This window comes from Narcine bancroftii, chromosome 1 (assembly GCF_036971445.1).
Source record: "Narcine bancroftii isolate sNarBan1 chromosome 1, sNarBan1.hap1, whole genome shotgun sequence".
NCBI classification, from domain to species: domain Eukaryota; kingdom Metazoa; phylum Chordata; class Chondrichthyes; order Torpediniformes; family Narcinidae; genus Narcine; species Narcine bancroftii.
The window spans coordinates 369,991,547-370,018,590 of NC_091469.1; the positions used below are offsets into that span (position 1 = coordinate 369,991,547).

The following is a 27,044-nucleotide window of genomic DNA, read 5'->3' on the forward strand; positions in this document are numbered from 1 at the left end:
GGAGAGGATTCTTAAGGACAGGATCTATGAGCATTTGGAGAAGTACTCAAGGATTATCAGCGTGGCTTTGTGAAGGAAAGGTTGTGCTTCATGAGTCTAATTGAGTTTTTTAAGGGTGGTAGATGCCAGTCAAAATGTGTAAGGCATTTTACAAGGTCCCCCATGACAGATTTGTTTAGAAGGTCATGTGGCATGGGATCCATGAACCTTGGCTGTGTGGATTAAAAAATTGGCTTGCATATTAAAAGCAAAGAGTAGTAGTAGAAGGGAAGTATTCTTGGAAGTCAGTGACAAGTGGAGTTCTCCAAGGATCTGACCTGGGACCCCTGCACTAGGTGAATAAGAGGAAGGATGGGTCAGTAAGCTGGGAGATGATACAATGGTTGCAGGAGTTGTAGATGGTGCTGAGGGTTGTCGTAGGTTACAAAAGTAAGGTGATGCATTTTCGAAGGACAAACCAGAAGGCTGAGTACAGGGTTAATGGTCAGTTATTTAGGAGTGTGGATGAACAAAGGAACCTTGGGGTCCAAATCCATACATCTCTCAAGGTCACCGCACAAGTTAATAGGATAGTTAAGAATGCCTTATGTTGGACTTCATTAATACAGCGATTGAATTCAAGAGTCAAGAGGTCATGCTGCAACTCGACAAATCTCTGGAGTATTGAGTTCAGTTCTGGTTACCTCATTATAGAAAGGAGGTGGAAGCAATGGAGAGAGTGCAGAGGAGATTTACTAGGATGATGCCTGGATTGGAAAATAAATAAGTCTTATGATGCAAGGTTACCAGAGCTGGGACTTTTCTCTCTGGAGCATAGAAAGATGAAAAGACACTTAATAGAGTACGATAAGAATATGAAAGGCATAGAGAGGGTGGACAGCTAGCATCTTTTCCCCAAGGCAGGAATAGCAAACCATAGATGAAAGTGAAGGGAGGCAAGTTTAAGGGAGACATCAGGGGTGTTTTTTTATTAAAACACGGAGTTTTTGGAACCTGGAATGATTTGCCAGGGATGGTGGCAGAGGCTGAAACATAAAGGGAATTTAAGAAGCTCTTAGACAGGTACATGGATTGAAGCAAAATAGAGGGCTACAGGGTAAGGGAGGGTTTAGTATCTTTTAAAGAAACTTATGGGTCAGCACAACATTGAGGGTCAAAGGCCAGAGCCTGTACTGAGAGTTCTACGTTCTAGGATCTGTGTTCTAAATGGTTCAGAGACTCGCCTGATTTTGATGAGCTCCTCATTAGTTTAAGAACATTAGTGTTTGTGGATTTCTATGGTACCTGCATCCATATTAACAGCCCATCAAGTGGATACTCCAATCAGTAAAACCTGATGGACAATATGAAATTTAAATGCACATTTTATCATTTGAACCTGAGTTAAAAAGAAAGAATAATTTGTTGATAAAACCTACATTATCCCTCTGTTCAAAATCTGACCTAAAATTTAGCATACAGGTATGTTGCAGTCCAGAAAGGGATCATAAATATGAGAATTCCTTTAATAACATTAAACATGAAAGGAAGTTGTTGAACTCACTGTCGTGACCAGAAGCAAGTAAACTATCTTAACTAAAAGGAAGATGAGTTGCTGTTCCTCAAAACTGCTTTATAAAATCTTAGGAGGCCAAGGGGAGTGAAGTATGAGTGGGAAAGAATATTAAAGTTACAAGTAAACAGGAGATGTAATTTCTGCATGGTTTTGTGAATATCGAGGGGCAGGAAATTTGCAATTAATGCTCACCTAACATGGAAACACCTGCTGAAATAAAATGGGTTTCACAGAACTACCATTTTGTGTCCACATTTTACTTTGATTCCTCTATGACCAATGGATGTTAAAAATGACTGCTCGTTTTGTCAATTTCCAGGATTTAAATTTAAAATTCTGACATATAGCACAGTAACAGGCCCTTTTAGTCCATGCCGTCAAGTTACACCCAATTGACCTACATTTTGGAGGGTGTGAAGAAACTGGAGAACTTGGAGGAAACCCACATAGACACATGGAGAACGTACAAACTCCTTACAGACTGCATGGGATTCGAACACCAGTCCTGGTCATTAGCCCTGTAATAGCATTGCATTAACCTCTATCCTAACCGTGCTGCCCATTAAAGCTACTTTTTTTCAAATGGAATTATTTCACAACCCATTGTTGTTGTTGCTTGTAAAAAGGCATTTTAAACTCTTAAAGACAATAGTATCTACAAAAGTGTTTGGATTTTGTTTAACATCAAGATGTGATTGATTGTCTTTGAATTTGGACAAACCAATTCTTGAATCAGTTGCCCACTTATTATCACCCTCCAAGAGAAGAAGCTTTCCATGTCTTCTGTTTCAGCTTCAGAGGGCTCCATTAAGAAATAGTTCATTATTCATCCACTTTAACTAAAACAATTGAAAACACCCTTGAGAAGACCATTTGGAATTGTTTCCTATTCATGTGCTCAATTTTTCAAAAAAAAGTTTCATTATGTTCTGATTCAAGGATTGTTTGTCAAAATTTCATTAACTTGTTTACAAGGAAAACATATGACAGGAAATTTACAGCTTAGAAAAACTTTTATAATTAGTAAAGCGATGCCTATCCACAAACACAAATAGCTGTGTCAAATTACTTTTCACACGATCAAAGTTTTGAACTTTAATTGAACTTAGGAACAAATATAATCCTTAGCAGTATTAAGGGCATCTGTACGAGGAGTTCACACTATCTTCATACTTGTAAAAGTTGTAAGTAGATAATGTGAAATAAGAAAGCATTTAAGAACATTATTTAGCAACATTTGCCCAATTGCAAATAGCTGTGACTAATAATCCATGATTTAACAACACCTACTCAGTTACAAACTTCTGCTTGGAGTTAACAGATTTATCACATCCCTGAAACTCTTGACATTTATTTAATCAAAAAAATCTATCCTTCTGAGATTTCTATTCTGATCAGTGTCTCATCATTTCACATTATAAAGTAGCAATTTTAAACACATCCACTATAACCTGGCTGCTCAGGCAGTCAAACAAAAAACACACACCAACCACCTGTGGAACTAGACATGAAAGTGGGTTGAGAATCTCTACTCCTTTCAAAGTTCATCTCAGTTTAACGGTTTTGGAAGTAATTTTGAGATAATTGTTGTTCTGGTGACATTTAATAATAAACTAACTGAATTTAATACAAGCAAAGTTTACATGCTTGCAATTATATATAAAGGTTGTGAGATTAACTCTGAATCCAACAGGAAACACATTCAAGAAAATATACAAATATATCTGAACACAAACCTAAAATAATCAAATGTGCAAGCAGTTCTTTTTCAAATTAGGGACAACTGGAATTTTATAACTTCTAGACTAACTTTTTAGCACAGTCAAGTGCACTTCCTTTTGTAGTCCTCAGGAATTAATCCCCAAATATAGCACATTAAAAAGTGGTGAGGCATTCTTCCCAAATTCATTTGTATGTAGTCACAAAAATGAATCATGTTCACCCCACCAATCAGGAATAACTCTCCAGCATTTACTTTTGCATCAAAATGACTGATTTTAACACTCTTGTAGTACAATTTTCCTTTACAAGATCATAAGACAGGTGCAGATTAGACAATTCAGCCCATTGAGACTATTTTGCTATTCAAATTATAGGTGATGTATTTTTCCTTTCAACCCTATTCTCCTGCCTTTATCCCATAAAATTTGACACCCTCACCAATCAAGAACTTAGCAAGCTCTGTTTTAACTGTACCCAAAAACTTGGCTCCACAGCCATCTGTGTCAATAAATTCCACAGATTCACCAGCCTCTGGCAAAGAAATTTCCCTTCATCTCTGTGTTAAAGAAGTATCCTTTTATACTGAGGTTGTGCTGTTTCTTGACTCTCCCTCAACCAGAAACTCTATTCAGCTTTTCAATGTTTGAAAATTTTAATGAGATCCCCATTCATCCTTCTAAACTCCTGCAAGTACAGGCCCAGAGTGATTAAATGTTCCTTGTATGTTAACCCTTTCATCTTTGGGATCATAATTGTAAACCTCCACCGAATCCTCTCCAACACCAGCATATCCCTCCTGAGAGATGGTGCCCAAAACTGCTTACATATTCCATATGTGAACTGACCAATTCCTTGTAAATCTTGAACATTACATCTTTGCCTTTATATTCTAGTCCTCTCAAAATGAACACCAACATTCCATTTGTCTTCCTTAATACTGATTCAACCTGCAAGTTTACCTTGAGGGAATCTTGCACTAGGACTTCAAAGGCACTTTGAACCTTCACTTTTTGAATTCTCTCCCCTACAATTTCCTATACTGTATTCCATCTGTCACATCCTTGCCCATTCTCCCAACTTATCCAAGACTTTGCAAACCCTCGCCTTCTTTAACATTAAGAGTCCCTCCTCCTGTCTTTGTATCATCTGCAAACCCGGCCACAAAACAATCAATTTTGTCATATAAATCATTTACATATAATGTGAAAAGTATCATTCCTAACAAGTAAAGTCAAAGTTTATTGTCATCTGATTGTACAACATGACAAAACAGGGTTCTCTGGTCCTTGGTGCAAAACATGCAGACACAACCAGATAAAACACACAGTCTGACAATCAATACATATGCAAGACAAGTATTCATCTATAAAAGTAAAAAGGTAAATATTGTTTCATGGATATGAGAGTCTCAGATAATTAATGTGAGCAGTTCCTTTGGTCATTGACCATTCTCACTGCCCATGGGAAGAAACAATTCTTCAGCCTGGTGATGATGGTTCTGATACACCTGTATCTCTTCACCGATGGGAAACCCAGAAAGGTGCTGTGTGCAGGGTGGAAGGGGTCCTCAATGGTCCTGTGCACCCTCTTCAGACAATGATCCTGGTAAATCACTTCGATGTGGGGAGGAGGGAATGGGTTGGAGGTACATTCTCTGCCACTCTTATCGTCCTGTGGATTGACCTCCGATTCTTTTGTCTTCAGCAACCATGATGCAGCCAGCCAGGATGTTCTCGATAGAGCTCCTATAGAAGACTGACATAATGGTAGTTGGTATCCTTGCCTGCTTCAGTCTTTTCAGGAAATGCAGTCGCTGTTGCACCTTCTGACAAGTGAGGAGATATTGGGTGTCCACGATAAGTTAGTATTGAAGTGACCTCCAAGGAACTTGGTGCTCTTCACTCTCTCCACCACAGATTTATTAATGTGTAGTGGAGGGTGGTTGTTCCTGGTTCTCCTGAAATTCACCATCATCTCCTTTGTTTTGTCCATGTTGAGACTCAGATTGCTACTTTGCTCCATTTCACAAGATTTTCCACACCTTCTTTGTAGCGCAACTCATTGTTGTTGCTGATGAGGACAACTACTGATGTGTCATTTGTATCTTCATCACACTATGGAGTTGGATCTGGTGATGCAGTCATTGGTCAGTAGTAAGAACAGGAGTGGGGTAATCACACAGCCCTAAGGTGTCCCAGTACTCAGAGTGACGGTGCTCTGCATTCTACTACTGACCTGGACAGACTGTGGTCTTTCCATTAGGAAGTCCAGAATCCAGTAACAGAGAGGGGTCTTGAGTTCCAGTAAGGACGGCTTCTCCACCAGCCTCTGGGTAATGATATTATTGAACGCCGAGCTGAAGACAATGAAGAGCAGCCTGGTGTATGAGATGTGGTTCTCCAGGGGCTTTGCCTTCCAGATTGCATAAGAGAGTTGGGCCCTAGCTGATCTGAATGGCATACTATCCTTGTCCTGAAGGCAGAATCAATGAGCTCTGAAAAGAGCCCAAACTTCTGAAACCAACCAAGGTTTCTGATTAGCCCTATTTGTGGAGCATTTGATCTCTGTGACATCCCCAATGGACTTGCTGATGCAGCCAGTCACTGAGCCCATGTGCTCCTCTGTGTTTACCTGACTGTTGTAGGTGGCCACCTCTCTGAAACAGATCCAGTCTGTGGTCTCAAAACATCTCAGGCATCAATATCTATAGACATCACCAGTCACCAGTAGCCAGGTAAAATAAACTAGAAAGGCTACATTTATTCTCACTCCTTGCTTTTTACCAGTTAGCTAATATTCTATTCATGCTAGTAACTTTCCTGTAACATCATGGATTCCTGATCTGTTTAGCAGCTTGTCAAAGACCTTCAAAAATCCCAAGTAAACAACATTCATTCAATCTCCTTCGTCGATCCTGCTTGTTACATTCTCAACGAACTCCAAATGATTTATCAGGCATGATATTCCCTAAAGAAAACCATGCTGACTTCAGCCTGTTTTATTTTGTGCTTTCAAGCACCCCAAAATCTCATTCTTAAAATTGGGCCCCAGAATCTCATCAACCAGCCTATGATATCCTGTCTTTTTCTTCTCTCCTGTCTTCAAGATTAGTGACATTTGCAATTTTCTAGTCCTCTAGAGCCATAAATGACTAGCAATTCCTGAAAGATCATTACTAATACATTTAAAATTTATTTAGCTATCTCTGGGGTGTAGGCCATCTGGTTTAGGTGATTTATTCACCTTCAGCTTTGCAAGCACCTTATGTAGTTCTATTGATGTACATGAATTGGTGAGCATATTGCATGTGTATTGCCCCCCCAACCCCCGAACCCCATCCCCCCACCCCTTATTGCTCTTGATTGATTTCATGGTTAATTAGGCAACTTTAAAATGCACTTAAGACTCACCCACATTACATTTGAGCAGGTAAATTGGTAGATTTCCTGTCCCAAAGGACATAATGAACTACATGTGTTTTTTTTATGACAATTAAGTAGTTTCTGGACAACATTACTGATGCTAGTTTTTAAAAAAATCAGCCTTATTGAATTAACTGAGTTTAAATTCCACAGAAATAAAACACAAAATCTGCAGACACTGTGAGTGAAGTAGAAACACGATGCAGGTTAAATAGTGTCCTTTATATAGCAAAGATAAAGAATCATAACTAATGTTGCAGGCACCTACCTACATTTTGCTCATATCTTGATTAAAGGGTCAAACTTGAAATGTTGGTTATGTGCAGTATATTTATATTTGCTATTAAATGTACACTGTTTGATCTGCTGAATTTCTCCAGGATTGTGTATAAATTCCCCAGTCACATTTGTGAGATTTGATCTTCAGGCTGGACATAACTCATAATTAAAATTGGGAATTACAAATACAATTTATTTGTGAAATATTTCAAATGTGTGGCATCATGTTGGTGATGAAAGGTTATAAAATTGCTGTTTAAACAAATTACTTAAAATGTAGTATTGCATCTTATTAACTTAAATCTGTAGAAATAGGATGATAGTATCCATTACAACTTTCACTTTCCAAACTGTTATGCAAATAATGAAAGTAATTATTCCCAGTCAGATGGCTCAAATTTGCCTTTTCAAACCAATTGTCTAAAATGTAAGAAAACACTAATATTTATTTTAAAAATTGGTTGTATAGATTAGCAATAGGGCCATTAAATGAGCAAGAATAATTGTCATTTAAGGTTTTTGAGGTCGTACTCTCTTTGAAACAATAAAAGAGGAAATTAAATTCTGTTAAGCCATTCCAAGTTTCCCTTTAATTAAACAATATTTTTAAATGGTACACTCAGTGACCAACTGTCCAGAAATAGTGAAATGAGGGGCCTCAACCAATCAGGATTAGAAATAAATCACGCCCATGGGAGTCGAGCTATGCCTGTTTACCTAAGTGACAGATTATTTTAAGTACAACTCCATTTCGGATAAACAGTTTTTTTTAGATCTGGTCATATTTTTAAAAAACAATCCAGTCGCAAATCACCTGTAACAGTGTTTATACAGCAACAAACAACAAGGTAAGGCTTTTAATGCAATAAAATAAAGTTTAATTCTCACCAAAAAGATGTTGGTGTATAATGCCCCGCTCTTTTCAGGATCCCGAGGGTCCCGCTCCTGGCCAGAAGCTTGAGGTCGCCGCCTCGGGGGCCCGAAATCCACAGCTACCGCCGCCGGGGACCCAAGGTCCGCCGCGCTGCTGCCGGGAGCCAGGCCCGAAGTCCGCAGCTGCCGCCACCACTGGGGCCCGAGGTCCCCAGTCAGTTCGACTCTGAAAAAAATTTCGGATAAAGAAAGATTTCAGAGAATCCGATTTCGGATAATCGGAGTTGTACTGTATATTTATTTTTTTCCCTCTTACCAGGGAAAGGTTGGGTTCAGTATCATCTGTATTTAAGATGTGATTAGAGTTTTTTTTGAGATGTAAAATGCTGTTCACACAAAATATGATAAAAATGAAGGTGGACATCATGCCAAATAGAAATTAAAAACAGAAAAAAAGAAATCCTGGAAATGGGGAGAGAAGATTTCTGGCTAAAGAAACTCAGTTGCCCTCTCAGATTGTTGACAGTTCTGAAGTAAGTTCTTCAATATAAAATGCTAACTATGTTTCTCTCTGCAGGGATATGTGCCTGGCCTTATGAACATTTTCAGCAATTTTTGTTTTTTATTTCAGATTTACAGCATCTGCAGAACTCTATTTTGGAATAGTATGGAGCATGCCCACTGAGAAAAAAAATTAAACATCTGAAGATGTTGGAAATCAGCAATAGAATCAGAAAATATAGGTGAGGCAGCAACTCTGGAAAGTGAAATAGAGTTCACATTCAAGTTTATTGTTGTTTTATACTGAGAGGGGTTCTTCCATATTACGTCTGGAAAGTCAATTCTTGTCTCATTAGTGTGCTTACTTTTGTCGGGAGGAGGAGAGTGCATGTCAGGGTCAGTGTGGCAGTGAGCCAATGAGAAGGTTGGAGGAGTTTACCTGGATGGTGTTTAGGTAGTTGAAGAATGCAATGCTGTGTCCAATAAATAATAAAAAGAAAGTCAACTTTATGATGTGGTGAAACAAATGAGTGAGTGTATTCTTTATTTGTTTGTAAGCTGTAAATGGTAACCCTGTGAGTTCAGAGTACCTTCTAACTTAAAGTGGATAGTGATGAGGATTAAACCCCTGCGAAGAGCAGTTGAGGAGGTCAAACTGAAGATCCCCCCTTTTTTATTAATAATACACCAGCATGGTTCATGATCCTCACTGTGATGAGAGTCTGGGATTGTATTCGCTCGAGTTCAGAAGAATGAGAGGAGATCTTATAGAAACATAAAGGATTATGAAGGGTATGGATAGGATAGATGTAGGAAGGTTTTTTGAGCTGGCCGGGGAAACTAAAATGAGAGGACACAGTCTCAAGATTCGGGTGGGTAGATTTAGGACAGAGATGAGGAAAAATAGTTCTTCCCAGAGAGTAGTGAATGTTTGGAATTCTCTAACCAGGGAAGTGGTTGAGGCTGCTTCATTAAACATATTTAAAATTCGGTTCGATAAATTTTTACATGATAGTGGAATTAGGGGATATGGGGAGAAGGCAGATAGGTGGAGTTAGGTCATTAATTAGATCAGCCATGATCATATTGAATGGCGGAACAAGCTCAATGGGCCATTTTTGGCCTACTCCTGTTCCTACTTCCTATGATCCTATGAGTCAGAAGATGAAGTGTGGTTTACTTGTGGAGCATCTTCCAGAGAAGATTGCCTGTGAAGTGGAGGTTGTCTTGGTGAATCCTGATGGTAATCTCCTAATCGACATGCTTATTCTTCAGAGAGGGTCGTTCGGGCTTTCGTGGATCAATGGATTCCATCTTTCCATGTTCTAGTCATTATTAGAATGGATCGGAGGTTTCAATTTGAGTCAGCGTTGTTCCAAGCTCTCATTGATCTTCTGGGAACTATGCGTATTCACACTATGGCTTACCATTCACAGACTAACGGCCTCATTGAGCGTTTCCATCGACAATTGAAGGCAGCAGGTGGTGATGCGTCTACGTGGAGCGAACATTTGCCCATGGTTCTTCTTGGAGTGCGTACTGCTGTTAGGGCAGATCTTGGATGTTCAGCAGCACAGCTATATGTTAATATTGCCAGGTGAGTTTGTGAATCTGAATGCAGGCACATTGCACCTACTATCTGGCTGGTTATATTGATCGCCTTCAGGAAAATGTGAGATTACTCCAACCTACTCCTAGGCGGTAGGTGTCACCTGCAGTGTATTTGCCAAATGATTTACAATGCTATATTAATATGTTCCTCCGGCATGATGCTGTATGCAAACCACTTCAGCCTAGTAATGATGGTCCTTTTCAGTTCTTATGATGCCACCTGAAGACCTTTTGTGATCAACAGGAATGGATGAAGCCAGCAAATATTGACAGTCCATGTTCTGCTCAGAGCTAAAGTCCGAGGACCAATCATACCCTTGATATGCATCACCTGTCTTATACTATCGTACAAGGTCAGACCGAACTGTCAACCATCCGGACTGTTACGTTACAGTACAGTTCCAATCAGTTGCCTTGCAATGGCTTGGAGGCTGAGTGGGCGGTGGAGGGTTGTCATGGTCACATACCTTGGTCACATAGCTTCATCAGGAGGAGCAGAGTAAATGTCAGGATTACCCGTGTGAAAGTGAACCAATGAGGAGTTCTGAGGAGTTCAGCTGAGTTGCGTGAGCAGTTCAAGAATGCAATGTTGTGTCTAGTGAATAATAAAAAGAAAGATGATTTCATGGTGTGGTGAAAGAAACTAGTGAATGTATTCTTAATTTCATTGTAAGCTGTGTTAAATCAGTGTCGTTACTCTTTAACATTCATACAGCTGTTCGGAGTAGCATGGCAACTGGTACATGGTCAAGGTAACATGAGATATTGTTATGGGGTTTATTCAGCCGCCTGATTGAAGGCTGCCGGGAAGAAACCGGGAAGAAACCTGTTGATCTGTAATTTCACATTCTGGAACCCCCAATGGGAATAGAGAGAAATCTGGGATGGGATAGGTTTTTCTGTAATGATGGAGTTGATGGAGGGAAGGGAAGTCTGCATGATGCTCTGAACTACATTCAATACCTTCTGCAGTTTCTTCTGAACATGGGTAGATCAGTTCCCTTACTACACTGTGATGCATCCAGCAAATAAACTTTTGAGTGTGCATTTGTAGAATTTGTTCACCGACTTGGAAGACTTGATAAACTTCCTAATCTTGTAAGAACATAATGCTCTGGTGTACTTTCTTGACCATTATGTCAGTGTAGTTGGTCCACATCAGTTCATTGGTATTATTTACTCCCACGAACCTGAAGCCATCTACAGTCTTCAGTTAGGTGTGGGCTCTAAACCCTCTTCTGAAGTCTATGATCAACTCCAGTTAATGTTTCATGTCTAGGAGGCTTGATCAGAACTGTAAAAATTTAGTTTTAAACTGCATAGGATAGGAGAGGAAGAAGCGAATATCTGTTCCCATACTCACCTGCAGAAAGATGTCCACTGAGTTGGTATGGGTGGAAGTCAGAAATAAGAAGGAAGCTATCACTGTGGTGGGAGAAGTCTATAGGCCCCTAAATTACGCTGGAGACGTGGAGGAGCAGGCAGGCAGATGCTGGAATGGTGCATGAAATACAGAGTGATGGTTATGGTTGATTTCAACTTTCCTAAATATTTTGACTGAACCTCCTGACTGCAAGAGGGAGAGATGGAGCTGAATTTGGCAGGTATGTTCAAGAAGGATTCCTGACGCAGCATGTGGACCAGCCAATGAGAGGAGAGGCCATAGTTCTGAGTAATGAACCTGGTCAGGTGACAGACCTCTCGGTGGAAGAACATTTTAGTGAGAGTGACCACAACTCCTTTAGTTTCAGCATAGCTATGGAAAAGATTTTAAAAAAGACAAAATCAGAAAATGTTTAACTGGAGAAGGGCTAATTATGAAGGGATGAGGCAGGAAGTAGCAAGAGTAAATTGAAAACAAATGCTCACAGGAGAAAGCACATAAGTAATGTGGACGACGTTTAGTGATCGCGTGCTGGATTCAGGATAGGTTTGTCCCACTGGGACAAGAAAAGAGAACCATGGCTGATGAAACAGGTGTGGCAATTAGTCAAGAGTAAGAGGAAAGCATATGTTAGATATAGGAAGCAGGAAACAGAACAGAAATGGCTAGAAGGAGTTTAAGAATGGACTTAGGGAAACTCAAAGGGGGCATGAGAAGACCTTGGCATGTAGGATTAAGAAAAACCCCAAGGCATTCTATATGCCTGTGTAGAACAGAAGGATGATGAGAATGAAGGTGGGACCACTAAGGATAAAGGAGATAACATGTACCTGGAGGTGGAGGAGTTTGGGGAGATCCTAAATGAATACTTTGCTTCAGTATTCACAAGAGAAAAAGACCTTGATCAGGGTGAGGTCAAATGAACAGGCTTGTGTGCTGGACAATGAGGAGATTAAGGAAGAGGAAGAGTTGGATTTAAAAAAAAAATCAAGATTGGTAAGTCCCTGGAGCCAGACGTGATATACCCGAGGTTGCTGTGGGAATTGAGAGAAGAGATAGCTATGATCTTTGAATCCTCATTGATTGCAGGAGAGGTGTGGAGAATTGGAGAATGGCAAATGTAATCCCCTTGTTTAAAATGGGTAATAGGGAGAATTCTGGGAATTATAGACCGGTGAGTCTTGTATCAGTGGTGTGCACACTAATGGAGAGTATTCTTAAGGATGGGATCTATGAGCATTTGGAGAAGAACAATCTACTTAAGGATAGTCATCGTGGCTTTGTTAAGAGAAGGTCATGCCTCACGTGCCTAATTGAGTTTTTTGAGGAAGGAACAAAGAAATTGATGAAGGTAGAGCAGTAGATGTGGTCTACAAGGCATTTGACAAGGTCCCCCAGGAGAGACTCATCCAGAAAGTCATGAGGCATTGGATCAGTGGAACCTTGGCTGTGTGGTTTTTTTAAAAATTGGCTTGCAGGTAGAAAGCAGAGAGTAGTAGTGGAAGTAAAGTATTCTGCCTGGAGGACAGTGACAAGTTGAATGCAACAAGGATCTGTTCTGTGACCCCTGCTCTTTTATTATTTTTATAAATGACCTGGATGAAGAGGCAGAAGAATGGGTAAGTTTGTGAATGTCACGAAGATTGGAGGAAATGTAAATGAAGCTGAAGTTTGTCAAAGGTTACCAAAGGATATAGACAGGATGCAGAGTTGGGCAGAGGAAGTGGTAGATGGAGTTCATTCAATCCAGCTAAGTATGAGGTGATGTATTTTGGAAGGACAAACCAGAAAGCTGAGTATAGGGTTAATGGTCATTTATTTAAGAGTGTGGATGAACAGAGGGACCTTGGGATTCAACTCCATACATTTCTCAAGGTCACTCCACAGATTGAGAGGATATTTAAGAAGGCCTATGGACTTTAGCATGGAACCAGACAAGGCTGGCCTTTAAGTCCATTGCTTTTTGACTTGGCTTTCGAACCTTTAGATATTGCTTTTTGAGAATCTAATAATATTTTAAGCATTTTAAGGAAGAGAACAGCCCACAAAGTTTCATTTTATTTTGATGACTTATTGCTTTTTATTTCTAATTTTTATTCCTCTTCGCCTTCTATGCTTTCTTTAATTTCTCATTTCAGTTAATTTTCAGGTTATAAGTTAAATCTTCATAAGAGTGAACTTTTGCCTTTGAATAATTTGGTGCTGATAAATACTAACCTTTCTTTTAAAATTGTAAGAAATCAGTTTACCTATTTAGGTTTACCAATTACTAAAAACCATAAAAAACTTACTCAGAGATAAATTTCTCACCTTAATCAAATACGTGAAAGGAGTTTTATCCAATTGGTCACTCCTTTCTTTATCACTGGTTGGCCGAATCAACTCTATTAAAATGAATATAATACCTAAATTTATATGCTTTGCCTGTTTTTATTCCTGTCTTTTTTTTTATTCCCTTGACTCAGTATTTTCTTGTATATGAAAAAATAAACATTCTCGCCAAAATAAAGTTCATTTACAAAAATAAAATGAATGGAGGTTTAGCCTGATCAAATTTTAGGTTTTATTATTGGACAGTCAATATATAAAACCTTATGTTCTGGTTATACTATAGCAACCTCGATGACTGTCCATTATGGGTCTCTTTGGAATCTAATTCTGTTACAAATTTTCTCTCATCTCTCCTTGGATCCTCACCTAGTTTATCTTTAAATTAACTAATAATCCGATAGTTAAACATACTTTGAGGATATATGGATACAATTTAGAAAACATTTTGGTTTAATGAGATTTTCTCTTTGCAGTCCTATTTTTTCTAATTTATTATTTAAATGCTACATCAATCAAAGAAGGTTTAAACAATGGTATAAATTGGGCATTAAATGTTTTAAAGATTTCTTTGTCAAAGGGAGTCTCACTTCCTTTGAACAACTTTCAGTTAAATACGATCTACCAAATACTCTTTTTTTGTTATATGTAGATTAGAGATTTTTTACAATCTCAATTACATACATTTCCTAAGAGGACTGATAAGAATTTAAATGATGTAATTTTTAATTTACAACCTTTCTATAATGGATCAATATCTAACATTTATGATATGTTGTTGGGAATGAGGGACTCGCAGATAAAATTTTAAAAAGCCTGGGAACAGGACTTGCAGCTCTTAATTTCTGAAGAAACTTGGAATTTAATTTTAAAATTAGTTAATTCCTCTTCTTTATGTGCCCGCCACTCTTTCCTAAAATTCAAAGTAGTCCATTGAGCTCACATATCCAAAGTCAAACTATCTTGTTTATATGTGGATGTATCTCATTGTTGTGCTAAATGCAACAATGGAGATGCTTCATTAATTCACGTTTTGGACATGTCAGAGTCGTGAGAAATATTGGAACACAGACAGTGGCTCTGACAAGCTCTTTCATCTGTTGCCTTTTTGGAAACAACAACCATTAGTGGAGTCTCTTGGGCCCTCTTCAAAGCTCTTGCAAAGGCTGTGGGGCCAGAATGTATAACATTAGCAGAGCTCCACTATTTTAAATAAGATCTGTTTTAAAATGTTTGTATCTGCCCCAATTTATCTCCCAATAAACACATCTGCGTACTCTGTCACAGCAACATGCTACCTGATTCCCTCATCATGAGGGAACAGTGCTCTCCTATGGAGGAGGATGAGATGAAGGAATATAGAAGGAAAACAAGTAATGGTGAAGAAGCAAACCAGGTAGTGTGGTCTGTGAAGGAGATCAACTTTATGGAATTTCAGTGACATACAATTCTAATGACCGGTTCATCAACAGTTCCACATCCTGTCATCATTACATCTCCATAAACACAATGTAAATGAAAAAAAAAATCAACATCCTAAGAAAACTATGTACCCTCTAGAAACAAAAGCGTTTCCTCACAAGGCAGGGAATATTTTCAATGGAGGTGATGAAACGTGCATTTTATTTTTCCTACTATCGTTTCTTTAATATTAAAATCCTGTTGTATAGCTTGAGCCAAAGGTTCTATTACCAAGGCAAATAAAGCAGGAGAAAGGGGACAACACTGTCTTGTTGAATGAGATAAATTTAAAGATTTTGAAATTTGACCATTCGTCATTACCCTTGCTGTAGGACCAGCATACAAAGCTTTAACCCAACCTGTGAAAAACGAACCAGAATTAAATTTTTCTAATACTTTAAACAAAAGATTCCACTCAACTTGGTGAAACATTTTTTCGGCATCCAATGCAACTACTATTGGTTGATTAAACTGTTGCCTTGCAACATTAATTAATGAAATCAATTTAACTATATTATCTGCTGAATATCTCCCTCTAACAAACCCTACTTGATCAATATGCACCAATTTTGGTTAAAAAATTTGCTAATCTATTAGCTAATACTTTTGCCACAATTTTATAATCCACATTTAACAATGATATTGGTCTATATGAAGCCATTTTAAAAGGATTCCTATCTTTCTTTGGTATAACAGTAATCGATGCTCTTGAAAAAGATTCTGGAAACAGTCCAGTTTCAGTTGCCTGCTTCAATACTTCTTTATATAACAGAAATAATAAATCATTAAACTCTTTCTAAAACTCTACTGTATATCCATCTTCTCCAGGAGATTTCCCACTAGGCATCAATTGTAAAGCTTCCTTCAACTCTAATTCAGTGAATGAAGCATCCAAATCTTTCACATCCACCTCATTTAATAATGGCAAATTCAAATTAGATAAAAAATAACCAATTTGATCAATTTCTTGATTACCCTTTGATGTACATAAATTTTGATAACATTTTTTAAAATCCTCATTAATATCCTCTCATTTGTAAGTAATCTCTCCATTCTTCCTAATAGCATTAACTGTTCTTGAAACTTACTCAGTTTTAAGTTGTCATAATAACATTGTTTAGATTGCAAAATCATTTTTTCATATTTATAAGTTTGCAAAGTATTATAATGTAACTTCAACTTAGATAATTGTATCTTATCATCATCAGTACACTTTCCCTGAAATTTTTTCTCCAAATTTCCAATTTCCTTTTCCAAATTTGAACTTCCTAACAAATATTGTTTTTTAATTTTTGCTGTATAACTAATAATCTGTATAACTAATAAAGTTGTTCAAAGGAAGTGAGACTCCCTTTGACAAAGAAATCTTTAAAACATTTAATGCCTTTCAAGGCATCCCATAAAATAAATTTATTCTGTACTGAACCCTCATTCATTTGTAAATAAAGAATAATTTGATCTCTTATAAATTTAACAAAATCTGATCTCTTTAATAACATTAAATCTCCAACGATAAGCTGTCTCAGTTACTTCAGTATCTAAACGTTCTAACAACAAAGAATGGTCAGACAGTAATCTACTTTTATATTCTGCATAATTTAATCGTCCTTGTAACTGTGCAGAAATCAGAAATAAATCTATTCGAGAGAAAGAATTATGCCAAGCTGAATAAAAAGATAAATCTTTTTCAGTTTGATTTAACTTCCTCCATATTTCCACTAAATTCAAATCTTTCATCACCTTAATCAATCTTTTTGCCATTTTAGTTCTCCTCACAGTTTTTGGAGATTAATCCAACAATGGATCCAAACAACAATTAAAGTCTCTCCCTAACAAAACATTTTCATTCAACTGATTCAAACTGAAAAAAACATCTGAAATAAATGCTTCATCATCCTCATTTGGTGCATATACATTTATTAATGTCCAACTCTCAGAAAATTTTTTACAATTAACTATCAACACTCTTCCCGCATTGGCAGTGAAAGATTCCAAACTGAAAGACACTTTTTTTATATACGAATATCACAACCCCACTAGCTTTTGAATTAAAAGAAGAAGCAATTACATGTCCTACCCAATCCCTTTTCAATTTCAAATGTTCTTTCTCTGTCAAATGTGATTCTTGCAAAAAATGCAATATAATCCAAAACACATTTCTGTTTTATCGGATGATTTAACCCCTTAACATTAAAAGTTGCAAAATTTAAACTACTCATTATATCTTACCAAATGGCACCCAAAACAATACCCTTACACTAAATTGGTTCCTTCTAAAACTACCTCAAACACAAAAAAAGGAAAAAAAACCCCTGATCACTAGCAGTACCTCCCCTCTATTAATCGGATGCAGTTAATACCAACAGTGCTGATGACTTCGGATTCAGCTGCGTCGTCATCTTCTCCCCAACTAGACCAAATACCATCAAGTACTAGATACTCCCGGAAGTTCCTCTTGTAAATCCACCAATTGTTCAGTTTCCAGCTTTTTTTTCACCTTTTCCATTCCCAACTTTATACAAAGTTACCAACTTTATACATAGAAAAGTCCTGAATCAACTTGGAATCTGGTAAAGAATTGGCAAAGATTAATGCATCCTGTGGATTTTCAAAAAATTGAGACTGATACTGCCCATAGAATACCTTTAAAATTGCTGGATATCTAAAAGTAGATCTGTACCCTTTCTTCAATAAAAACCACTTTAGCCACATTAAACTCCTTCTACCTCATAATAACCCCCTGACTCAAAAAACCTTACCATTCTGTACTATCATGGACCTTGATTCATACGAGCCTGTAAAACTGCTGCATGCAAAATCATTTCTTCTGATATCTTAAACATCTCACCAAAACTGCCTGAGGTGGTTGACCCGGTAATAGTTTTTCCTTAACGCACGAGGAGCTCTCTCCAACTCCAAACCCTCTGGAAAATACTCTGGACCAAAAACTTCAACAATCCAATCTTTAAAAAATGTTGTAAGATTTGCTCCTTCAAAACCCTCTAGTAATCCCGCTATCTTTATATTATTCTGCCGACTCTTGTTTTCAAATGAATCCATCTTCTGGAAAAAAACTTTTCTTCTCCATTTGCCATCCAGCAATCACTTCTTCAACTTGATCCACTCTGTCTTCTACATTCTTAATTTTATCTTCAACCATATCAACTGCTGTCAAACATTTATTAACATCCACTTTCATTGAAGCAATTTCACCAGTCATATCAGTAATTTTAAGTCTAATATCAGCAAGTTGTTGGTCAGCATTTTGAAAACTACTAGACATATAGTCCATCATACTTCCATTTTGTTTAGTTGTTGTTTCCAACATAACCATCACATCTGAACCAGTAATCTACTAGGGGACTTATATGGTGAAGGTAATTTTAAAGTTGTAGGTGTACATTCCATTTAGCTGCAGCCATTAAAAGTTCACTATCATCTTCTTCCAGGTATTCCAATTCTTCTTCCACCTCCTCTTGCATTAAATTGACCCCTCTGGTCTGACTGCGATGCTGCATCCCACTCCATGTTGAGCTGAATTCCTCAGCCTGATGTTGAGCAGCAGCCCCTGCAGCCCTCACTTGATTGAATGTTTCTCGCATGCGTGCTGTCGCGCGGGTCCCGGCAGCGATGCCAACGTGAGGGTAGATTGCCCTTGATGCATCTTCAGCACGTTGCATCAAAGACGCTGCTGCTAGTGCCACGTCATGTCCTCTGACCCCCCCCTGCGCTCAGCTATGTTACCCGATGCGCCCAATGCAGCACTCGCCCGGATCTCCTGGAGTGACACCAGGGTGTTCACAGCGGCACCATTTTGCGCTGATCCATGCATAAAGGACACCGCCACTATGTTCAATCTTGCTGAAGAAGTTTGGTGAGTCTTCGGATCCATCTGTACTTGATGCTGAGGCTTCAAATCTTCAGTAGGGCTAGAACTTTCAGATTTTTCCAACACTTTAAACTTCAATTTTTTTTATTGTTAAGCTTTTCCTCTTCTCACCACTTTCATTCTCATATCACAAGAATTTATCAATTTATTAAATTCGGGTTTTAAACTTTCCAGTTGAGGAGAGATGAGTTCCCACGTCTTCACCCTACGCAATCTTGCCATGCCTTTCCCCCCCCCCCACTCCCCCCACAACGTGCATTTTCTGGATTGATTCCAATGATGAGAATCAGACATGGCTTGATTTGGAGATTGGAATTCTAACACATTACTACTTTCTCTATAACACCGGTTCATGTTCAAACTCAGAGTTAACATTAATGCCCATCTTCCATATATAAATTCCCTTGCATGAGAAATATCCTTTTCTAAGATCATATTCTGTGATCATGCCTCTGTCACCTCTCCTAATTCTTCTGCATTGCATTTGCTGTTCTTCATAGGCTTTCCTCATTCTTTTGGGAACTTTAAATGATGTCACTCAGTTAAATAAGTGGCTTGCACAAATAGTGTTTTGATGAATTGTGCAATTAATGATGAATTGCAGAATAAAATCAAGAGAATGTATTCTTGCCTCAGTATATTCTGCCATTTTGTTTTTTAGAATTTAGTTTGAATGTAAATAAAATGAAGATTTCTCTTACCCATGTGAAATTGTATGAGACAATTGCAACATGCATTCTTTTTGACACAAACCTACAGCACAAAGTCACTTACAATTCAGCACTAAATTATAAAGTCACTCAGAAGCCATATGGATGGCTGATGTGAGAAGTGGAAATGGTAATTGTACATTTCGAAGTTTGGAGTCAAAGAACAAAAATGCGACAAGACAAAGACAATTAACCCATGAAACAAGCCATAGAGTAACTCGAATATTGGGGCAAGATGAATAAGATTTGAGGTCATTATGTCTGTCATCTAACCTCTATTTTTTATTACTTGTCAGGTTCACTTTTTCAAAATTAAAATGCACAATAATATATTGGAAAAGGTTCAGGGGAATCACCGCTGAGCAAAGATAGGGATTAATGATGAAACTTAAGACCACCTTACATGGAGAAAAGGTGCTGAAGATCCAGACCTCAAACAGCCCTCCTGCATGTTTTAGAGATGTAGACAAATTGCAGTCATTTAAATTTTTTAAATTTTATGATTTAGCACAGTCAAAGGCCTTGGTAGCCCATGAAACTCTTGTTTCTCAATTACACCCAATTAACCTACCAACTGTACATTTTGAAAGGTGATAGGAAACAGGAGTCACACAGGTCACCGGGAGAACATAAAAACTCCTACACAGAGTGCCAGATTTGAACCTCGGCCACTGGCGCTGTAAAAGGCCTACGATGGCTACTATCATAACCACTTCATTAACTATAGCTGGTATTCAAACAAAAATGTTACCATAAAATGAAACACAGCAGAGATCAAAATTATGTTTCAATATATGAAACCTGGAAGGAAAATTGAAGGAATATGGGGTGGTCAAACCATCCACCTTTCTTTCTTAACCTATTATACAATCATCTACTTTAGTTGCAACTGAGCTGCTTTACCATTTTTACCTCAATTACTAAAAAATATTTATATTGGCACTTTTGGTGCAAATGTCCTTTAAATCAATGAAAGACAATGATTAAATCTTGTATGCAGTGTTTACTTTTTCTTTAATGATGCCATCCATTTTAAATTAAACATTCTGTGACCAGCAGTTCATAAACTGTGAAATTAGAAGTTTCATGCTACTCGAATTAGAAATAAGACCTCACCACCATTCCTTCTCCCACTCCCCTACCACACCGAGGTTGTGGTTGTCTGAAAAAAGTGAAAACACAATGCTGGAGAAAAGCAGCAGGTCAAACAGAGCAAAGATAAAGATACATAACCAATGTTTTGGGCTTGAGCCCTTCGTCAAGGGGCAGGGGGAGAAGCACAGTCCCAAAGATAGGAGGTAATAGGTGGATAAGTTGGGAGTGGAGGGGGAGGGCACTCTCTCCTGCCTTTGGGACTGTGCTCCCTCTGCCCCTCCACCCCACAATTTTGTGCAAGTGCCTGTCTACATTTTGCCATACCTTGATGAAGGGCTCAAGCCAGAAACATCAGTTATCTATTTTTCTCTTTATTCTCTCTTTCTCTTTGGCTTGGCTTCGCGGACGAAGATTTATGGAGGGGGTAAATGTCCACGTCAGCTGCAGGCTCGATTGTGGCTGGCAAGTCCGATGCGGGACAGGCAGACATGGTTGCAGGGGAAAATTGGTGGGTTGGGGTTGGGTGTTGGGTTTTTCCTCCTTTGCCTTTTGTCAGTGAGGTGGGCTCTGCGGTCTTCTTCAAAGGAGGTTGCTGCCCGCCGAACTGTCTTTCTACTATCTTTATATTTGCTCTATAAAGTAAACCATGGTGTCTGCTGAATTTTGTGTTTTACTTGCATTGTACTAAATGGACCTGAGGAAAAACCCAACACCCAACCCCAACCCACCAATTTTCCCCTGCAACCGCTGCAACCGTGTCTGTCTGTCCCACATCGGACTTGTCAGCCACAAACGAGCCTGCAGCTGATGTGGACATTTACCCCCTCCATAAATATTCGTCCGCGAAGCCAAGCCAAAGAAAGAACTAAATGGACCTGAATGACAATTGATAAAATTATTTTAAAGAAAATCCTTTCTTTCATATTCCGGGGAATAATGAGGCTGTATAATATTTGGGGTTTAGGGCACCGAGAATGTTTATGGGCATTGTGTGAGTTCTTCTTGCCCAAATGATATTTTTTGTGACACTACCACAGATCAGGTTAGATTGGAAAAGGAAATCGCAAGTAGAGACACATCGTGGTCATGAAATTTAAAAATAAACAGCTGCTCCCTGCAAACAAAAACAGAAAAAGCTGGAAACACTCGGAAAACCAGCCCACATCTGTGGAAATAAAAATAGTAAATTTCTTCAGGTCTGGAGGCAATATTGATTTAATGCCAGTGCTGGAAATTTACATAAGTGAATGATTCTTCCAAAATATATACGGCCAAATACGAGTTCAAATATAGCACAATTAATGCCTTGCCAACCCCCCCCCTCCCCACCTGATTTATAATTCTGAAAGACCATTTTGCAATTTTAAACTTCTGAGCACATTGCTCTTGTACATGGTTTGATTTACATGAGAATATAAGAACACAAGATGACAGAAAATAGGAACAGCAGTAGGCCATCTGGTCCATCATGCCTGCTGCACCATTAAATAAGATTGGGGCTGATCTGCCTGTGGACTCAGCTTCATTTACCCACCTGTTCCCCACAAACCTCAACTCATCTAATGTTCAAAAACCTATCTGTTTAAGTCTGAACTTCATTTATTGAGGCTGCCTCTCCTGTTTCCCTGGGCAGGGAATTCCACAGAATCTCTACTCTCTGGGACAAACAACTCCTCATGATCTTAAATATATTTCCCAAATCTTGAGGTCATGTTCCCAAGTTCTGATATCATCTACCAGTGGAAACAACCTTCATGCTTCTGCGATTTGAAGGCATTTCCCTTGCCAGGTGACGTGGCTGGATTAAAGAGCAGAGGGCATACAGACCAAGACATATCCAGGAGATGGAAAAGCAGGAAAGACAAAGAGTTCTTAAGAGGATGCCATAGTCGAAACCTGACTGAACACAGAGAAATTATTTTACCTAATGTAGAACAATGTAGTAGACCACAGAGCTCCTCAAAAGAAATTGGACATCTGCTACAAAAACACAATTTCACTCAAGGAGGGAAAGAATCACAATGTTGTGGGCTTTGAAGATGGTTGTTGCAATTAACTTTTGAATGCAATTCCTTTGAATCAGCTTTCTGCAGATAAATGTGGATATATTTGCAGAACTTTGACATATACTGTTGAATGATGAAGACACTTATATTTCAGGAAAAAAAATTACACTTTATTCTTGTTGAAACCAGCAGGTGGCAAGAATATAAAGGCTGCAGCCAATGGTTCCACGGATCAGGGGCCATTGGCTGCATAGACATCATTTCATGGTCACTGGCTTGGCTCTACAATATAATTAAACCAAAAGGGGATTCTGCTCCTTCCATTCCCAGTTTGTATATGATCCTGAGTAGTGAATCATGAGGTTAACACCTGGATCCTGACTGCAAGGATGATGCCTTCATTCCTTGGCACTTATTGTTCAGATGCATTTGACATTCTGTAGGTTTTAGCAACCTGGATATCAAGAACTGAAATATGACTCCAATGAAATCCCCAAAAATATTATAGGCATGCACACAACGAATGCCTCACTGTCAAATGAAATGTAAAAAGAGTCTTGGTATGCAAGAAAATTGTTAAATTATTTCTGAAGGAACAGTGTTATCTTTGGCAAGTCCTCTGCTCTTTACTGCATAACCTCACCCATCACTCAAAGTAGGACAAGGAAGACAGAGAAGAAAGGTGAAACAAAAAAGTCTGCAATGCTATGATTATAGTTAATACGAAGAAGTCCTGAAGAAACTCAGCAGGCCCTATAGTCATCATAGAGGCAAATATACCACACATCACCATGAAGGGCCTGAGCCCTTCATCATGATATGAGCAAAATGCAGGCAAATTCCTGAATAAAAAGTTGGGAGGAATTGGAAGAAGGGGTAAGGAGAGGAGCACAGGACATCTGGCAGGAAGCCATAGGTGGACATGGATAGGAGGGCAGGACAAATAAAAAGATGAGAATTGATCTGGGGAGATTAGCTCTGTGAATGCAGAGCTGGAGGAAAGGGATAGGGAATGTGTGACAGAGAGAGAGAGAGAGAGAGAGATGGGGAACTGGAGCAAAGGAGACATAGGGCGAGAAAAAGAGAGACAGTGGGGAGTTGGCTAGCAAAAGCTGGAGAAGTCAACATTAATGGGATATAGATGGATGGTGTCCAGATGGAATATGAGGTATCGTTTCTCCAGTTTGTGGGTCGTCTCAGTTTGGCAGTGCATGAGAGAATGAACAGAAATGTCAGCATGAGAATGAGTTGGGGAATTGAAATAACTGAGAAGAAGAGGAGAAAGGTGGGAAAAGGCAAACTGCACAGCATCGAAGAAATCAGCCATAAAACTTAAATAGTATAAAAGCTTAGAATTTAAAATCAGGTAGGTTATATTGAACCTTTTTAGCATTTCTTGGTCTACCTTGGGAGTATTTCATTCATTTCTGGTAATATACCTTGAGAAAGATGTGAAAATACCAGAAGGAATGCAAAATGATTGGGCACTTGAGAGTAAGTAACATGCAAACCTATGAAGAAAGGGATTAAATGGATTACTCTACTTACTCTTATTGTTAGGGGTGTTGGGTGACACTAATCATGACCCTTTGCCTTACGGCAGGCAGAAGGCAATTACATTCTGTTCCATTACATAATTGCTCTTGGCCTTTTGGCTAAGATCAGCTGGATCTGTGGGAAGTGAAGAGCTGTAGCGCACCACAGAAGAAGAAGGAAGAGGAAGCCACCCGAGAGGATGTTTTGGAGCTGGCCTGCTGATGCAGGGGTGGATCCATGCTGATTGGGGGACAAATCTAACGCCCACCTCCACCAGTTCCATGAGGATGGCTGCAACAGGAAACTCTTCAGCAGCACTCAGAATCTGAAATACTGTCAGGGTGGCAGTAAAAGAACCAAGCGAGAGATCGCTGTTTTCTCAGAACTTCTTCATGTGCAAGGTCCTGATAGAATGCCTCTAATTTGAGGCAAAGGACATTTACCATCTCCAGAATGTTGTGGACAACAATCACTCCAGTGTAACAGTCAAGATCCCAGCAGGATGGCAGTGGTTGATTCAGGACTTGCAGGACAAAGGGTATGTGGCTCCACTCTCACTATTCAAGGTGCAGCCACTATTCACCCTTCCGATGCAAAAGGAACTAATGATAACTGTGCACATGTTCAATCCACATGCACCAGTTATGGATGTGGTCACCTTCCTTGGCCATTAGGTTGAGGGGACAGGGACCTGCATGAACATCAAAGACACTTTTTGAATCTGGACCAGCAAATGGCAAGTGAAGGTGAAGCTGAGAGAGGACAGCAAAGGGGCCATCATCCACCAACCCCCACCCCCCCACCCCGTCCTCATGATGGACATGAAGTATTGCGACACCCCCTTCTGGCTGATCAATGACTACACCTTTCCCTTATGAATGGAGCGAGAGGCTGGCCATCATCCAGCAGCTCCCACCATTGGTGGCAATGTCCAAGCTAGTTGTTCTGGCCAGTGACTTCAACTGTGTCATTGATGTGGCTGGACAATTTAGCAGGACCAACAGCAGTCTGGACATCTCCTTCAGACTTTTGATGGAGACAGTAAATAATGTACAGCTGAGCAATGTCTTCAGCAACCTTACAAGTGGAGCACAGCTGCAGTCCAGCTGGTCAAGATCTGATTGCTCAACTGGTCCCATATAGACTTCACCTTTGCATCGAAGGCTGTCACGGTCAGAAAAAAATGAAGTTACACTGGTGTTCTTCTCTGACCACTGCCTTCTTCATACCTGCTGTCACCTATAGGAGGACCAGAATGTGGGCAGGGGAATGTAGAAGCTGAATATGAAGTTTCTGACCCTAGTGAATGTAGAGGAACTAAAGAAGAAATACTCTGGTTGAAAACTGAGAAAACTTTCTTTGATTCCCAAGTGACCTGATGGGAAGAGACCAAGGAGAGCATCAAGAGGTTCTTTATCCTCAAAGGTGTTCCAAGGGCAAGACTGAAACAGCAGGAATGGAGCCAACTCCAGACTGACATGAAGCAATTCCTCCTTCTGCAGTCGAGAGGGGTAGATGTGAGGGAGGAACTCCAAGGGATGAAGAGCCAGCAAGCCTTGCTATTTACATCAGAGTCCTCCAAGATCATCCTATGATCCAAAATCCACACAGTGGAGCAGGATGAGATGCATTTCTTCTTCCAAGATATCAACAGAAGGAGCACTTTGATCCACAGCCTTAAGGAAGAGGAAGGCTCAGTAACATTCTCGCAGACAGGCATTCAAAGGATTGGCAGATCCTTATATGCCAAACCGAATAACATGAAGGCTACAGACAGAATGACCTCCCAAAACTTCCTGTTCTCTATCATGGAAGACTTAGAAAACAGCAAGCAGGGATATCTGGATAAGCCAGTTCTTTTGGATTGAGCAAGACTCCCAGCTGACCATCTGGGTTGTATACAGCTCTGTGGGACTGGTTGGGCCTGTGCTTGCTGGAAGTTATGATCAGGTTTCAGATTTATTGTGGGAGTACATACATGACACCACATACATCCATGAGATTCTATTTTTCTGCAGGCCAAAGAATTACAATTTATTGGTAGTGCAAAAACTGTACATAACATACACATATAAACAAATAAAGAAATGTAAACAAGTTGCGCAGTTCAGAGAGAAAATAAATCAATAAAGTGCTCATCTAAGAGTCCTAAATAAGTTTTGAGTTTATAGTTGAGGAGACTCATGGTGGAGCTGTTCCTGAATCTGATGGTGTGAGTCTTCTGGCACCTATACCTCTTTCCTGATGGCAGCAGCGAGAATAGAGTGGTGTGGATCTTTAATGATTGCTGGTGGTCTCCAACAGCAGGGTTCCCTGTAGATGTTCTCAATAGTGGGGAAGATTTTGCCTGTGATGTCCTGAGCTGTGTCCACTACCTTTTGCAGGGCTTTAAGCTTAGAGGTATTGGTGTTCCCATACCAGACCATGATGCAGCCAGTCAGCACACTTTCCTCTGCACCTCTGTAGAAATTTGCCAGGGTTTCTGGTGTCATACCAAACCACTACAAACTCCTGAGGAAGTAGAGATGCTGTCATGCCTTCTTCATGATGTCATTTGTGTGTTAGGTCCAGGAAAGATCCTCCAAGATAGTGATTCCCAAGAACTTAAATTTGCTCACCCTCTCCACCTCTGACCTCCCAATGACCACTGGCTTTCCCTTCCTGAAGTTAAC

General features: G+C 39.3%; 1 long non-coding RNA gene across 1 annotated transcript in view; it reads left to right on the plus strand.

Annotated features, from left to right (window-relative positions):
* The window catches only part of LOC138752754 (uncharacterized), a 51,218-nt gene that overhangs the window by 2,371 nt on the left and 21,803 nt on the right, over nucleotides 1-27,044 (plus strand). Inside the window, exons 2-3 of the long non-coding RNA XR_011350900.1 lie at nucleotides 8,483-8,594; nucleotides 9,789-9,949. This is a non-coding gene — a long non-coding RNA (uncharacterized lncRNA). The remainder of the gene's footprint in view (nucleotides 1-8,482; nucleotides 8,595-9,788; nucleotides 9,950-27,044) is intronic.